General features: G+C 36.0%; 1 protein-coding gene across 8 annotated transcripts in view; it reads right to left on the bottom strand.

The window, feature by feature from the left end:
• SLCO1A2 (solute carrier organic anion transporter family member 1A2) overlaps window positions 1-16,426 on the bottom strand; it is a 132,275-nt gene that overhangs the window by 87,945 nt on the left and 27,904 nt on the right. The window lies entirely within an intron of this gene.

Raw genomic sequence — 16,426 nt, 5'->3', positions numbered from 1 at the left:
TGTAACCCACCAACATCTCCTGGGCCTTTGGGTCTTGGTTTGTACTGATTTGAAATTGGCCTTAGGAAGTTTTCTCCTAGGTTTCAAACACATCTTGGGACGAATTTGAAGGACAGATTGAGGTGGATTCAAAATACCTCCAAATACCTGTATTCTTATGGAAAATGTCAGGCTCCCAATTGCATCAGCCTCGTAGTCACTACCTTAAAAGCTCTGCTAGAATTTTGTTTTGTTTTGTTTTGTTTTGTCTTGTTTGTACTAGATGACATTTTAATTTTATTTTTTACTGTGGTAAGGACACTTAACATGAGTCCTAACTTCTTAAATTTCTAAGTACACAATACAGTATTGTTAATTATAAGCACAATATTGTACAGCAGATCTCTAGAATTTATTCATCTTATATAACTGAAAGTTTATACCTCTTGAACAACAAATCCCTATTTCCCCCTTCCTTGCCCCTGCAACCACCATTCTACTCTGTATGAGTTTAACTATTTAGATACTAATATAAGTGGAAAATCATGCAGTGTTTCTGACATAGCATAATATCTTCCAGGTTCATCCATATTGTCACATATAGACTAAGGCACCTTAATGGTTTTTAATGGCTCAAACTTCTTAGAACTTTGTCTAATTGATATCATCCACCCCTCCTGGTCTTCCTTCCCTTTGCATTTAAGGATAGCCTTTAAAAGGGAAGGTCTTCTGTTTTATTTCACAGACTGACAGGTTAGAATTGCACTTCACCAAAGCACTTCAGTCCAGACCTACACCAAGCCTACACCAGACCCACAGTTTATCCAGAGATAAACTGAATTTATCTCTGGAAATGCAAAGAGAGGAAATACTAAGATGGGTGAATGGTAGCAATTAGATAAGATTCTAAGAAATTCAAGCCATTAAAAGCCTAGGGGGCTTTAGTATGGTAGCTCCAATTCCATATTGTCAGTAAAATCTCAAAGAGTCCTACTCCATTTTCCCAGTAACTGGGTCACCACCCCCATTTCTCCACCTTCACCTGTTTCAGTAAGGTCATCTGACTGAAAGAATCTCTAAATTGAACATTTGGGGCCCCCTAGTAGGGGTGCTACTATGGCTGTGTTTAGATGTGTTCAAGAACACCAGTCATCATCATGAGAACTTCAAGTCTGCCTACGTATAATCACTCCTTTTTGCCTATCATCTGTTTACAGATAAAATTTTGTTGCTGTGAGCCTCTGAAACTGAACATATTTGTTCAGAATACATAGGTGTTGGCTCTTCCATCCACAGCCAAAGGTATAGTACAACAAATATCAACAGTCCATCTACGCTAAAACACACTGAAATAAAAACACTCTTTCCCTGTGCAGTACATATTTGGTTGGTTCACTGATTAATTAGCTGTTTCTAACTAATCTGTCTGGGGGTAGAAGGAGTATGGGTGAATGTAGGCAGAAATATCTCAGTGAGCTTGGTAATTTTGTCACCTAATGAATTTACACTTAAAGTGAAACCACTAATCTAATCTGTTTTTATTAAAAAAAAAATTTTTTTTTAATTTTTTTTTCAACGTTTTTATTTATTTTTGGGACAGAGAGAGACAGAGCATGAACGGGGGAGGGGCAGAGAGAGAGGGAGACACAGAATCGGAAACAGGCTCCAGGCTCCGAGCCATCAGCCCAGAGCCTGACGCGGGGCTCAAACTCACGGACCGCGAGATCGTGACCTGGCTGAAGCCGGACGCTTAACCGACTGCGCCACCCAGGCGCCCCTAAAAAAATTTTTTAATGTTTATTCATTTTTGAGAGACAGAAAGAGACAGAGCATGATTGGGGGAGGGGCAGAGAGAGAGGGAGGCACATAATTTGAATCAGGCTCCAGAGTCTGAGCTGTCAGCACAGAGCCTGACATGGTGCTCAAACTCATGAACTGCGAGATCATGATCTGAGCTGATGTCGGTCGCTTAACCAACAGAGCCACTCAGGCGCCCCTAAACCACTAATCTTTAAAGCAATTTTTGGCATAAGTTATTAAACTTCTCAACAGTGGATATAAAATAGATAGATTTCAACTTAAATTTTATGTTACTCTGAGCAGTGCCATAACATAATCACAGGGTCTCTTCTTAAATTATTATAGGACCTGTGTAAATGAGCAAATCCTAATCAGAGTTCTTTTGACTATACACAGTATCACTTAAAACTCATCTTTGTAATTAGATCCAACCACAGCATTCATAACTAAAAGAAATTACTATTTGGAGCCAGTTAATTTTATTACATATCTACTTAGGTTGGAAGTTACTTAGATCAAATTGCAATAAAACTCAAATATAAACAACAGTAATATTATTTATAAAAGGTTTCTAATATAAAACAAAACAAAAAATATAAACAAGATTTAAAAGAGCTAATGAACAAGATTTAATCTTAAACAAGATTTAAAATCTTAAACAAGATTTAAAAGAGCTAACTAGAACCATGATAGACAGTAATAGACAGTAATATTGTATAGAGGGGAATAAAGGTTACTCCCAAGACTTCTACAACATGGAAGGTTTCTTTCCATACTTTTTGATTTGTGTTAAGGAAATATAAGAGCAAGAGCAGTCAGTGTTCAGTGGCTTTGATAGGAGATAATGTATGATTGTTCTAATGGGCCTATTATGTTCTTTTTTGTTCTTCCTTTTTATTTAACTCATATTTGAAAATCTCCTGCAGACAACTTGGCTCTTTCCCAGAGGTTTGGTCCAACCCCAGGTTCCATTGCTGTCAGATCTAGTGGAGGTCAAAGCACAGGCCAAGCAGCTGCAGGTCTGCGAGGATGTAAGGACACCCCTTTAGCATAGCTAAGGAGCATTTCTGATGAGTCAATAGAAAGAAGGTCAGGCTAATAATTATTCTCAAGTGGTCATTTTTGCCATTTGACAGTTCAAATTTCCCAAATTTACCTTCCTTCAAACTCCAATCTTAGTTATAAGACTTAATTTCCTAAAAAAATTAATTTCCTAACTTATATATAATTGTTCCAACTGTGTGGCAGCTGTAGTGTGTGGAAATGGATGTTAGACTCTTTTTCCATACCCTAACATGAATGTGAAAAGTTATATAATCTCTCAAAGCATTCAAATGATCTTCAGTAGAAGTTAATTATTTCCTACTTCACAGGGTTGTTTGAAGATCAGGTGAGATATTATACAGAAGATCCTAACACAATGCCTGACACAGAGCAGATTCTAGATAACCATACATTTTTAATGTCCACCTCCCTCTTCCCCATAAGACATTGCTTTCCAACTCTTTGAGAACACTATGCCAACAATTATCTCTTTCTCTCCCCACTCACCAAACTCCCCTTCCTGATGGCTCCTGAAAGATCAATAAACATTTATTGAATGTGTAGTTAGCAAGTTGGCCAGGTATTTTTCCCATGTTATTTTAACCTAACCCTAACCTCTCCTGAAGCTATTGGTCTTTCTTTCTCCTCTTTATGATGAAAGCTCTTCAAAGAGGCTATAGTAGAAGAATCCATATAAAGAGTATTGTCAGGGGAAGTATAAGTGTCTGGGTGCTGTGCCCAAAGTTTAGATGACATGTTCAAGTGCATATTTTCCACATACTATTTTCCCATCATAGTCTTAAAAGAATCCTTATCCTCAATATGTTGAGATCCACTGATAGACATCAGTAACATTTCAGGACTGTCACACTATTCCTTTATATCTGCTTCTCTCCTTACTATGAATTGAAATTTTCCTAGCTATAGCCATCAGTAAACTTTATTTTAATGTTTATTTGTTCATTTTGAGAGAGAGAGAGAGAGAGCGCGTGCACACGTGTGAGCAGGGGAAGGGCAGAGAGAGAATCCCAAGCAGGCTCTGCGCTGACAGCTCACAACTGTGAGATCATGACCTGAATCAAAATCAAGAGTCAGACACTAAACCAACTGAGCCACCCAGGTGCCCTGTCATCAGTGAATTTTTACTTGCCAGCTTCCAATTTCTATTTTTAGTCTTCATCCTACATAATGTATTTGTATCATGTGACATTCATCCCAAGCTTTCCTTCTTGAAACTTTCCCATCACTTCATTTTTGAAATTACTTTCATTTCCCAATAAGTCATGTTTGTGCACTCCTATTTCTTTCTCTGCTCCTACTCTTCAGTATGACTCCTAAATTTTGATGTGCCCCAAGATATTCTTTGTCTTAATTTATTCTTGTTGTACATCCTCTTTTTTCATTGTATAATTTATGTCCAAAAACATCCCACATTTCTAGGTTAGACCTATCCTGAAATCCAAATCCATATATCAAGGTAATTAAAAAATAAATTGCATAAATACACTAAAGTTTTAAGTTTCATTGGTAATCAAAGAAATTCAAGTTATTATAAAAATATTGTGTTCTTTTACCATACAAGTGATGGGTAGTTTTTTTTTTTTCTAAATAATATAACTGTGTTGAAAAATTTAAGGACGAACAGATACACTAATGCATTTCTAAAGATGAGCAGATTATTACAACCCTTATACAGAGGAAATTGGCTCTATAGCTCAGAATTCTTTGAAATATACATACACAGTTCTTCTATACTGTGAAGTTATACCAAAGGACCCTCCCACTAAAAGACAACTAGAACGAGGGTGCCTGGGTGGCTCGGTTGAGCGTCAGACACCTGACTTTGGCTCGGGTCATGATCTCACAGTTTCATGAGTTTGAGTCCCACATGGACTCTGCACGGACAGTATGGAGCATGCTTGAGAGTCTCTTCCTTGATATTTCTCTCCCTTTCTCTCTCACAAAATAAATAAATTTAATAAAAAGGTAGCAAGAAATTGGATACATTAGGAGATAGATAGATGATAGATGATGGGTGATAGATATAGATGATATAGATATAGATAGGCATGGCTAAACTCATAAGAAGAAAAGGAAATCTCAAAGTAGGAGGGGTGAGACAATGAACTAAAATTTGAGCACAGCCACAAGTAAGTAAGTGAAAGAAAGTTGCCCTGGAAACAAATACTGATAAAAATCCTGAAATCATGAAGTCCTAACTTCAAGGTTGGAGAACTCATGTGAGTCTTCTATATAACTCTGGACCTTCCTTGGAGCTAAAGTGATCCCAAATACTGGCAAATTCTGATAGTGGCAGATGAAACCATAAATATCCTTTCTAAGGGAACATCCCCCTTGGATTCTTACAGATTGAATTTATTTATCCGTATTTTTAAAATATTTATTTATTTATTTATTTATTTATTTATTTATTTATTTATTTATTTTTGAGAGAGAGAGACTGACAGAGAGAGCGAAGAAGGGGCACAAAGAGAGGGTGATCTGAAGAAGGCTATGTGCTGGGAGCCTGATGAGGGACTTCAACTCGTGGAACCATGAGATTATGGCTTGAGCTGAAGTTGAGCACAACCAACTGAGCCACCCAGGTGCCACTCCCTACAGATTGAATTTAAAAGCATATGATCTTATACATATAAATCAAGCCATTTTGACTGAAAGCTATCAGAAACAAAATACAGATTAAATTTCTGAGGAAATTCATATGCTGAAATTATCAGAAACACAACATTAAACATATTAAATGATTAAAAACCTAAAGTTGGATTATTTTAAAATCAAGTCTTTAAAAAAAGACTATTATAAATGAACAAGAAATATTTAAAAGTAAAACAACTTAACCTTTGATATTAAAAACTCATTTAATGGGTAACAGCATATCAGATAGAGATGAAAGAGACAATTCATGAACTGAAGAAGAGATTTCAGGATAATACTCAGAATTAGTATAAAAGATTCAGGAACCAGACTCAATTTGAATTCCGGCTCTGTCACTAACTGGGTCTGTGACCTTAGGTATGTTGCTATCCTCTTGTATTTCAGTTTCATCATATATTAAAAAATAGGGGTTTGTGTAAGGATGAAGTGCTTGGACCAAAGCTGATAATATTAAGCCTATGGAACAAATATTATTGATATGACAGAGGTAGTTCCAAAATATCTATTATATCAAGAAACACATGGGCTTAACTTCCCTACCAAAATAAGGAGTTTTTCAGATAACTCACAAATGAAATCTCACCTTATGCTGTGTAAGAAACACACTAAATATAAAATTATTCAGAAAGATTAAAATAAAAGAATGAGCAATGATATACACAGCATATGCAAAAAAGAAAAGAGAAAAAGAAAAAACAAGAGTCATGATAATGTCTAACAAGGTAGAATTCAGAGCAAAAAGCATTAGAAAAACTACAGAAAGGTAGTTTAAAGGTACTAAACAGGACAATTCACAGAAAAATATGTGTGATACATTTCTGTGCACCCAGCAACAGTGAGGCAATTTCACACAGCAGAAAATTCAGGAGGTACAAAGATAAATCAGCAAAAACAATAATTGGCCTTAATTCTCTTCCCAGTCTAAGACATAACAAGATGAAAAGCATTAAAAAAGGATTTAGAAGACTTGAATTACATTTTTAATAAATTACATGATATGCACATATATTGAAATTTGGTAACTGAAGTAGAAAAGTATGGCTTTAAAAACGTGCTTTTGGAACCTTGACTAAAACTGATCATTTATTAGGTCACCAAGAAAAAATTATTAAAGCGTAAAGTAAAATCAATACAGAAAACATTGTTTGACCACAAAACAATAAAAAGATACTCTTCCACTGAGGTTTTAAAAACAAAGCTGTATTCCATTGTGTATATAAACCACAATTTCTTTATCCATTCATCAGTTGATGGACATTTAGGCTCTTTCCACAATTTGGCTATTGTTGAGAGTGCTGCTATAACCATCGGGGTACAAGTGCCCCTATGCATCAGTACTCCTGTATCCCTTGGGTAAATTCCTAGCAGTGCTATTGCTGGGTCATAGGGTAGATCTATTTTTAATTTTTTGAGGAGCCTCCACACTGTTTTCCAGAGCGGCTGCACCAGTTTGCATTCCCACCAACAGTACAAGAGGGTTCCCGTTTCTCCACATCCTCGCCAGCATCTATATCTCCTAATTTGCTCATTTTAGCCACTCTGGCATGAGGTGGTATCTGAGTGAGAACAAACTGAGGGTTGATGGAGGTGGGAAGGAGGGGAGGGTGGGTGATGGGTATTGAGGAGGGCACCTGTTGGGATGTGCACTGGGTGTTGTATGGAAACCAATTTGACAATAAATTTCATATTTAAAAAAACCTGTAGAGTTAAAGAAGATAATAAAAACAAACGAAAAGTGCAGAATTTCTAGAAAACAACTGTTATGGTTGAATTATGTTCCCTTCAAATTCATATGTTGAAGTCCTAACGGTACCCACGAATGCAACCATATTTGGAAATAGAGTCATTGCAGTTGTAATTAGTTAAGATGAGGTCAACTGGAGTAATTTCATCCCCTAATCCAATATGTCTGGTGTCTTAATGAAAGAGGGGTAAATTGGATGCGCGCGCGCGCACACACACACACACACACACACACAAATACCACATGGAAATGAATACAGAGATGGGTGTGATGCTTCTTCAAGCCAACGAACACCAAAGACTACCAGGCAATCACCAGAAGCTAGGGGAGAGGCATGGAACAGCCCTCAGAAGGAAGCAATCCTGCTCACATCTTGATCTCAGACTTCCAGCCTCCAGAACTATGAAACCATACATTTCTGTTTGTAAGTCACTCTGTTTGCAGTACTTTATTCAGCGGATTGAAAACATCACTGCTATTTTCTGTTCAGTTGCCCAAATCTCCAATTACACCATATTTCAGAGTTTAGTACCAAATAATGCTGTAATATCATTAAACAAATAAGTCAAGCATCAAAGTGAGTAAATTAAATTCTCCCTACAGCCTCTTCTAACTCCAAGATTTTTGTTCATTTGTGTGCTTATTTTGTTTTGATTTGGGGGGAACATAATAGGCCTTCCGAAAGCTCCTAATCTGTATTAGGATCCTAGAAGTCATTGAAAATACATTTTTTTAAAAAATACTAAAATAGTATAGAAAGAACACATGTTCATTAAGATAATTTCTTAAGAAACTTTTAAAATATAAAGATGCAAACCTCGCATACTGAGCTCTCCACAGAAGCTTACAAATGAATTGAAGCTGTGAGGGAGAGGCGTTGCTCACACTCCCCTAGACTTTGGTGGGGTGCAGTGGGCTCCTGTCTCTTTTCAAAATATTACTCACATTTTTTGAATCTGGTAAGAGGAGATGTGAAGAAAGTGTTGGAGAAGACATTATTCACTTTAGGGACTTAAATTTTTCTGTGCTACATTTTTAAAATGTTTATAGATAGATTTATTTATTTATTTTTTTTTTATGTATTTACTGAGGGAGAGAGAAAGAGAGGAGAGTATGTGCATGAGTGGGGGAAGGGTGGAGAGAGAGAATCCCAAGCAGGGTCCACGCTCAGTGCAGAGCCCAATATAGAACTCAATCTCATGACCGTGAGATCAATGACCTCAGCCAAAATCAGGTTCAGACACTCAACTGACTGAGCCACCTAGGAGTCCCTCAGTGCTGCATTTTAAAGGATGGCAGGAAAGAATGGCTACATGTTGTGTGAAAACAATGGCAATTCTAGATTGCTTTCCAGCAAAGTGCTTCTGTGATTTTACAGAGGTGAAAGTATGTATGTTGGAAAAATTACCCACGTTGTTAATTTGTACCTTTTTGCATAAAAAATAATCTTACTTAAACCCTCAGAGTGGAGTGGAATGAAAAAAAACATTACTTGATGCAAAGTGGCATAGATTATAAACAAATTGTTTCACAGATTCTAAGGTGTACATATAGCATTATGAATAATAGCCAGACTATGGAGAGAGCCCAAATGTCCATTGACCAATGAATGGATAAAGAAAATGTGGATATAAAATGGAATATTACTCAGCCATCAAAAAGAATGAAATCTTGCCATTTGCAACAATGTGGATGGAGCTAAAATGTATTATGCTAAGTGAAATAAGTCAATCAGAGAAAGACAAATACCATATGATTTCACTCATGTGAATTTAAGAAACAAAAAATGAACATATGGGAAGGGGGCGGGGGAGAAAAAGGGGAGAGAGGGAAACAAACCACAAGAGATTCTTAATGATAGAGAATAAACTGAAGGTTGATGGAGGTAGGTGGGTGGTAGATGGGTTAGATGGGTAATGGGTATTAAGGAGGGCACTTGTGATGAGCACTGGGTGTTGTATGTAAGTGACAAACCACTGAATTCTACTCCTGAAACAAATACTGCACTGTAATGTTGGCTACCTAAAATTTAAATTAAAAAAAAAAAGGAAGAGAAAATAAATAATGCCCTCATGATGATCCCTCAGCTATTTTTTTCTTAACCCATTGGGCTTAATATATAAAACCATGATCTACCAAAATATTAAAAAATATAAAAATAAAAATAAAAACACATTTTTCCTCTGAAAATGTTTAGAACAATATTATTTCCACACTATTTGTGGCAATTCATTAAAAAAATAAGTTTGTAAACATTAATTTATCTTAATTCTGGTATAGTTAACATACAGGGTTATATTAGTTTCAGATGTACAATACAGTGATTCAACAATTCTATGCATTACTCAGTGCTCATTACGATAACTGCACTCTTTAATCCCCATCACATATTTCACTCATTCCCCAACCCCCACATCCCCTCTGGTAACTATTTGTTATCTATAGTTAAGATTCTGTTTTTCTGTTCATTGCTTTCTATTTTTGTTCATTTGTTTGTTCCTTAAATTGCACATATGAGTGAAATCATATGGTATTTGTCTTTCTCTGACTGATTTATTTCACTTAGTAGTATACCCTCTAGATCCATCCATGTTGTTGCAAATAGCAACATTTCAATCTTTTTCTTTTTTTTTTTTTAGCTGAGTAATATTCCATTGTGTATATATACTACAACTTCTTTATCCACTCATCTATCAATGGACACTTGAATTGCTTCCATGTTTTGGCTATGTAAATAATGCTGCAATAATCATATGGGTGCATACATCTTTTTGAAATAGTGTTTTCATATTCTTTGAGTAAATACCCAGCAGTGGAATTCCTGGATGGTATAGCAATTCCATTTTTAATTTTTTGAGGAATCTCCATACTGTTTTCCATAATTTTGCATAGTTTGCGTAGTTTGCATTCCCACCAAGGCATTAGGGTTTCTTTTTCTACACATCCTCACCAGCACCTGTTGTTTCTTGTGTTTTTTATTTTAGCCATTCTGACAGGTGTAAGGTGATACCTCATTATGGTTTTGATTTGCATTTCCCTGATGATGAGTGATGTTGAGCATCTTTCATGTGTCTGTTTGACATCTGGATATCTTCTGTGGAGAAATGTCTGTTCATGCCTTCTGCCAATTTCTTAATTGAATTACTTGATGATTTTTTTTTATATATTTTGAAAACTAAGCCCTTATCAGGTATACCATTTGCAAATATATTTCCCATTAAGTAGGTTGTCTTTTAGTTCTGTTCATTGTTACCTTTGCCATGCAGAACCTTTTTATTTTAATGTAGTCCCAAAAGTTTATTTTTGCTTTTGTTTCCCTTGCCTCAGGAGATATATCCAGAAAAATTTTGCTATGGCCAATGTCAGAGAAATTACTGCTTGTACCGTCTTCTAGATTTTGTTTGGTTTCAGGTCTCACATTTAGGTATTTAATTAGTTTGAGTTTATTTTTTGTGTATGGTGTAAGAAAGTGGTCCACTTTCATTCTTTTGCATGTAGCTGTCCAGTTTTCCCAGCACCATTTGTCAAAGAGACTTTTTCCCTATTGTATTTTCATGTCTTGTTTATCAAAGATTAACTACCCATATAATTATGGATTTATTTCTGGTTTTTCTATTCTGTTCTCTTGATCTATGTATCCCTTTTTATCCCAGTACCAAATTGTTTTGATTTTTACAGCTTTGTAATATATCTTGAAATCTGGATTTTGATACCTCCAGTTGGTTCTTTTTCAAAATTGATTAGGCTATTTGGGGCCTTCTGTGGTTCCATACAAATTTTAGGATTATTTGTTTTAGTTCTGTGAAAAATGCCATTGATATTTTGTTAGGGATTACATTAAACTTGTAGGTTGTTTTATGTGGTATCAACATTTTAAAAATATTTGTTTTCCCAATCCATCAGCATGGAATATCTTTCCATTGCTCTGTGTCGTCTTCGATTTCTTTCATCTATGTTTTATACTTTTCAGAGTACAGGTCTTTCACCTCTTTGGCTAAGTTTATTCTTAGGTATTTTATTCTTTGTGGTGAAGTTATAAATGGGATTGTTTTCTTACCTTTTTCTGTTGCTTCATTATTAGTGTATAGAAATGCAATAGATTTCTGTATATTAATTTTGTATCCTGTGAATTTATAAAATCACTTATCAGTTCTAGTATTTTTTGGTGAAGTCTTTAGGGTTTTCTATGTGTAGTATCATGTCATTGGCAAATACTGAGACTTTTTTTCCCTTACTTGTATTGTACGACTTTTATTTCTTTCTGTTGTCTGATTGCTGTGGCTAGGGCTTCTAGTACTATGCTGAATAAGAGTGGTCAAAGTGGGCACCTTGTCTTGTTCCTGATATTAGGAAAGGAGCTGTCAGTTTTTCACCATTGAGTATGATGTTAGGTGCAGATTTTTCATATATGGTCTTTATTATGTTGAGGTATGTTCCCTCTAAACCTACTTTGTTGAGGGTTTGTGTCATGACTGGATGTTGTACTTTGTCACATGCTTTTTCTGCATCTACTGAAATGATTATATGGTTTTTATCCTTTCTCTGGTTGATGTGGTATATCATGTTGATTGATTTGTGAATACCGAGCTACCCTTGCCTCCCATGAATAAATCCTACTTGATCATGGTGAATTTTTTTATGTATTGTTAGATTCAATTTGCTAGTATTTCATAGAGGATTTTTGCATCTATATTCATCGGAGATATTGGCCTATAGTTCTCTTTTTGATGGTGTTTTTATCTGGTTTTGGTGTCAAGGTAGTGCTGGCCTTATAAGATGAATTTGGAAGTTTCCCTTTCTCTTCTATTTTTTGAATAGTTTGAGAAGAATAGACATTAACTCTTCTTTAAATGTTTGATAGGGTTCACCTGTGAAGCTGTCTGGCCCTGGACTTTTGTTTGTTGGAAGTTTTTTGATTACTGATTCAATTTAATTGTTGGTTATTGGTCTGTTCAAGTTTTTTATTTCTTCTTCTTGTCAGTTTTTGTAATTTATCTGTTTCTAGGAATTTATCCATTTCTTCTAGGTTGTCCAATTTGTTGGCATATAATTTTTCATAATATTCTCTTACAATTATTTGTATATCTGTGGTGTTGGTTGTGTGATTTCTCCTCTTTCATTTGTGATTTCATTTACTTGAGTCCTTATTTTTTATTAATTTGGCTAGAGGTTTATCAATTTTATTGATCTTTTCAAAGAACCAGCTTCTGGCTTCATTGATCTGTTCTATTGTTTTTTGTTTTTTGTTGTTGTTTGTTTTTATTTTGTTTTGTTTTTTTAGTTTCTACATCATTTATTCCTGCTCTAATCTTTATTATTTCCTTCCTTCTGATAGTTTGGTGTTTTGTTTGATCTTCTATTTCTACTTCCTTTAGGTGTAGGTTTAAGTTGTTTATTTGAGTTTTTTCTTGCTTCTTGATGTAGGCCTGTATTGCTATAAACTTCCTTCTTAGAATAGCTTTTGCTGCATCTCAAAAATTTTGGACCATCATGTTTTCATTTTCACTTGGATCCATGTAGTTTTTTATTTCCTCTTTAAATCCTTGATTGGCCCATCCATTGTTTATTAGCATGTTATTTACCCTCCATGTATTTGTGTTCTTTCTAGATTTTTTTCTTGTGGTTGATTTCTAGTTTCATAGTGTTGTGTTCGGAAAAGAGGCATGATGTGATTTCAGTCTTTTTGAATTTTTTGAGATTTGTTTTGTGGCCTAACATGTGACCTATTCTAGAGAATGTTCCATGTTCACTTGAAAAGAATGACATTCCACTGTTTTAGGATGGAATGTTCTGTATATATTTGTTAGATCCTTTTGGTCCAATGTATCATTCAAAGCCACTGTTTAGTTGTTGACTTTCTGTTTGGATGATCTATTCATTGATGTAAGTGGAATGTTAAAGTCTCCTACTATTATTGTATTACTATCGACTGCTTCCTTTATGTTTGTTAATAGCTGCCTTATGTATTTAAGTGTTCCTATATTGGGTGCATAAATATTTATAATTGTTATAACTTCTTGGGGTGTTCCCTTTATGAATATGTAGTGTCCTTCTTGTTAGAGTCTTTGTTTTAAAATCTATTTTGTCCATTATAAGTATTGCTCCCCTAGCTCCTAGCTTTTTTTTTCACTTCTGTTTGCATAAATGTTTTAATATCCCTTCACTTTCAATCTGCACATGTCTTTAGGACTGAAACAAGTCTGTTACAGGCAGTCTATAGATAAGTCTTGTTTTATTGTCCACTCTATTACCCTAGTGTTTTGATTAGATAGTTTAATCCATTTACAATCAAGGTAATTATTGATGGCTGTGTACTTATTTCTCTTTTGTGACTTGTTTTATGGTTGTGTTTATAGTTCATGTTCCTGTCTTCTCTTGCCCTCTTCTCTTGTGCTGGCATTCTTTGATGATATACTTAAGTTTATTCTCTTTATTTTTTGCATTTCTATTACTGGTTTTTGATTTGTGGTTACCATTAGGTTGATATATAACATCTTATGCATATAACAGTCTATATTATACTGATGGTCACTTACGTCTGAACACATTCTAAAAGCACTAAATTTTTGCTTTCTCCCCTGCCATCTTTTAGGCATATAGTGTCATACTTTACATCTTTTTATTTTGTGAATCCCTTGACTGATTTTTATAGATATACTTAATTTTGCTACTTTTGTGCTTCCAAATTTTCTTACTCCTACTTATAGTCCTTCCTTTCCACTTGAAGTATCCCTTTTAACATTTCTTATAAGTCTGCTTTACTGGTGGTTAATCCCTTTAACTTTTGTTTGGGAAATTCTTTAGCTCTCCTTCTATTCTGAATGATAGCCTTGATCAATAGAATATTCTTGGCTGCAGGTTTTTTCCTTTCAGCACTTTGAATATATCATGCTACTCCCTTCTGGCCTGCAAAGTTTCTGCTGAAAAATTAGCTAAGAGCTTTATAGGGTTTTCCTTGTATATAACTATTTTATTTTCTCTTGCTGTTTCAAAGATTCTTTATCGCTACTTTTTGCCATTTTAATTATTACATGCCTTAGTGTGGATATCCTTGGCTTGATTTTGTTGGGGGTTCGCTGTGCCTCTTGGATCTGAATTTCTGTTTCCTTCCCTGTATTCCAGTTATTATTTCTTCAAATAAAATTCTGACCCCCTTTCTTTCTCTTCTTCTGGGATCCCTATAATACAAATGTTATTATGATTGATAGTGTCACTGAGTTCCTTTGATCTATTCTTATTTTTTTATTACCTTTTTCTTCTTTTGTTCAGCATGATTGCTTTCCATTATTCTGTCCTCCAGGTCTCTGATCCATTCTTCTGCTTCCTCTAGTCTACTATTTATTCCTTCTAGTGTATTTTTTATTTCAGTTATTGAATTCTTTATCTCCGATGGTTCTTTAAATTTTCTCTTTGTCAAGGATGTCACTGAAGTCCTTCACTCTTTTCTCAGATCCAGTGAATATCGTTATGACCATGACTTTAAAATCTCTGTCAGACATATTACTTATCCCCGTTTTGTCTGATTTTGTCCCTTCCTTTCATTTGGAACATATTCATTTAACTCCTCATTCTATCTAACTCTCTGTTTCTATGTGTTAGGTAAGTCAGCAATGTCTCCTGTTCTTGAAAGTAGTAGCCTTATGAAGAAGAAGCCCTGTAGTGCCCTGTGTAGTGCATGTCCCCTGCTCACCAGAACCTGTCACTTTCTATAGGTGTAGTGTACACCTTACTGCTGTGGCTAAGTGCATTTGTCTTCAGTCCAGCCATCTGCAATGGTTCTCTTTGCCTGTAGTGCCCAGGGTTTGGTTCCTGTGTTATTAATGGGCCAGTCTTGGGCCACTTTGAGTATGAATTGGGTGAGACTAGGCTTTTGACAGAGGTGTGGTCCCACCAAAGTCAGAACAGTATCCCTCTGCTGTCCCCCTAAGAAGCTTGTTGGTGGGCAGGGCCTGAGGTCAGACCAGATATCTGTCTCCAGACCATTGCTCAGACGGCAGTCAAACTGCTGTGTGTGGTTATCTTCCCCTCTCTCCAGGGTAGGTGTCACTTTGTGGTGGTGCTGGCTCCTGTCAGGGCTGCTTGCACACCACCACATTTGTGGCACTACTTTGGATGGACTCCTGATGAGGGCAGGGTTGGAGAGAGTGTGTCCACAGAACAGTGTGGGGACATGGCATGAAGTGTTAGCAAATTTTGCACAAGTCTGCCATGAGAGGAGAGATGGCACTGTTTTGGAGAGCTGCAGAGGCTAGTTGGAGGGGGCGAGTCCACAGAAGAGCATGGAGGCGGGGGCATGTTGTTAGGCAGCTAGGTGGAGAGTGTTCATGTGCTATTTCCCACAGGTGTCCATGTGTCTAGCTTGGGCGGTGGAGGAGGAAAATAGTGCCTGCCAGCTCCTTTGTTCTTGGTGTAGTCTCCCAAAGATCCCTGCCCTTCCTGCACATATTCTGAGATTAGTAAATAAATCTCCTTTCTATATACCCCAGACATCTTTCAAACTGCTGCTTCTATGCTATATCTAAGCAGGATTGTTTGTTATGCTGTCTCTTTAAGGGTGGTGACTCAGTTTTCTATCACCCTTCAGCTCTCCCAGAACTGATTTTTAAAATTCCAACTGTTAAGCTCTACTGACTGTTAAAACTCATGATGTTAATCCCCTCTGGTTTTCAAATACAAATGGTATGGAGATTTGTCTTCTCAAACAGGTTCCCCTTACTTAAGATGCCCAATATGGGGTCTGTTCTCCCCTCTCTTTGCTTGCAGAGTCCCTCCCTCCTAGGGACAGTCCTGAAATCAGTTTAGTTCCTCACTGGATTTCTGTTCTTCCTACCATTTTTTGATTTGGCTTCTTCTTTATGTTTAGCTGTGGAGAGTCTATTCTGCCAGGCTTCAGGTCATTTTCTAGGTTATATACACTGATGTGGGTATTGTGTAGGTGTATACATGGGATGAGGTGAGTTTGGGATCCTCCTACTCTGCCATCTTATAAGTACCCAAGATAGTTTTACAACTATGTAGCAACAACAAAAAAATGTTTAGTGAAAAATCAGCTATAAACTCTTACTATTTTTATGTTTTCTATATTTATATGAAAATATTGTGTATAGTTCAGCCATTGTATATAGACAATCTTGTATCATATTTTATCTCTCTAGAAAATAATATTTCATTTATCTATTCATC

This window comes from Herpailurus yagouaroundi, unplaced genomic scaffold (assembly GCF_014898765.1).
Source record: "Herpailurus yagouaroundi ecotype Mexico unplaced genomic scaffold, PumYag 166, whole genome shotgun sequence".
Classification (NCBI taxonomy): Eukaryota; Metazoa; Chordata; class Mammalia; order Carnivora; family Felidae; genus Herpailurus; species Herpailurus yagouaroundi.
The sequence above is the reverse complement of the archived record's forward strand: the minus strand, read 5'-3'. Positions and strand labels throughout refer to the sequence as shown.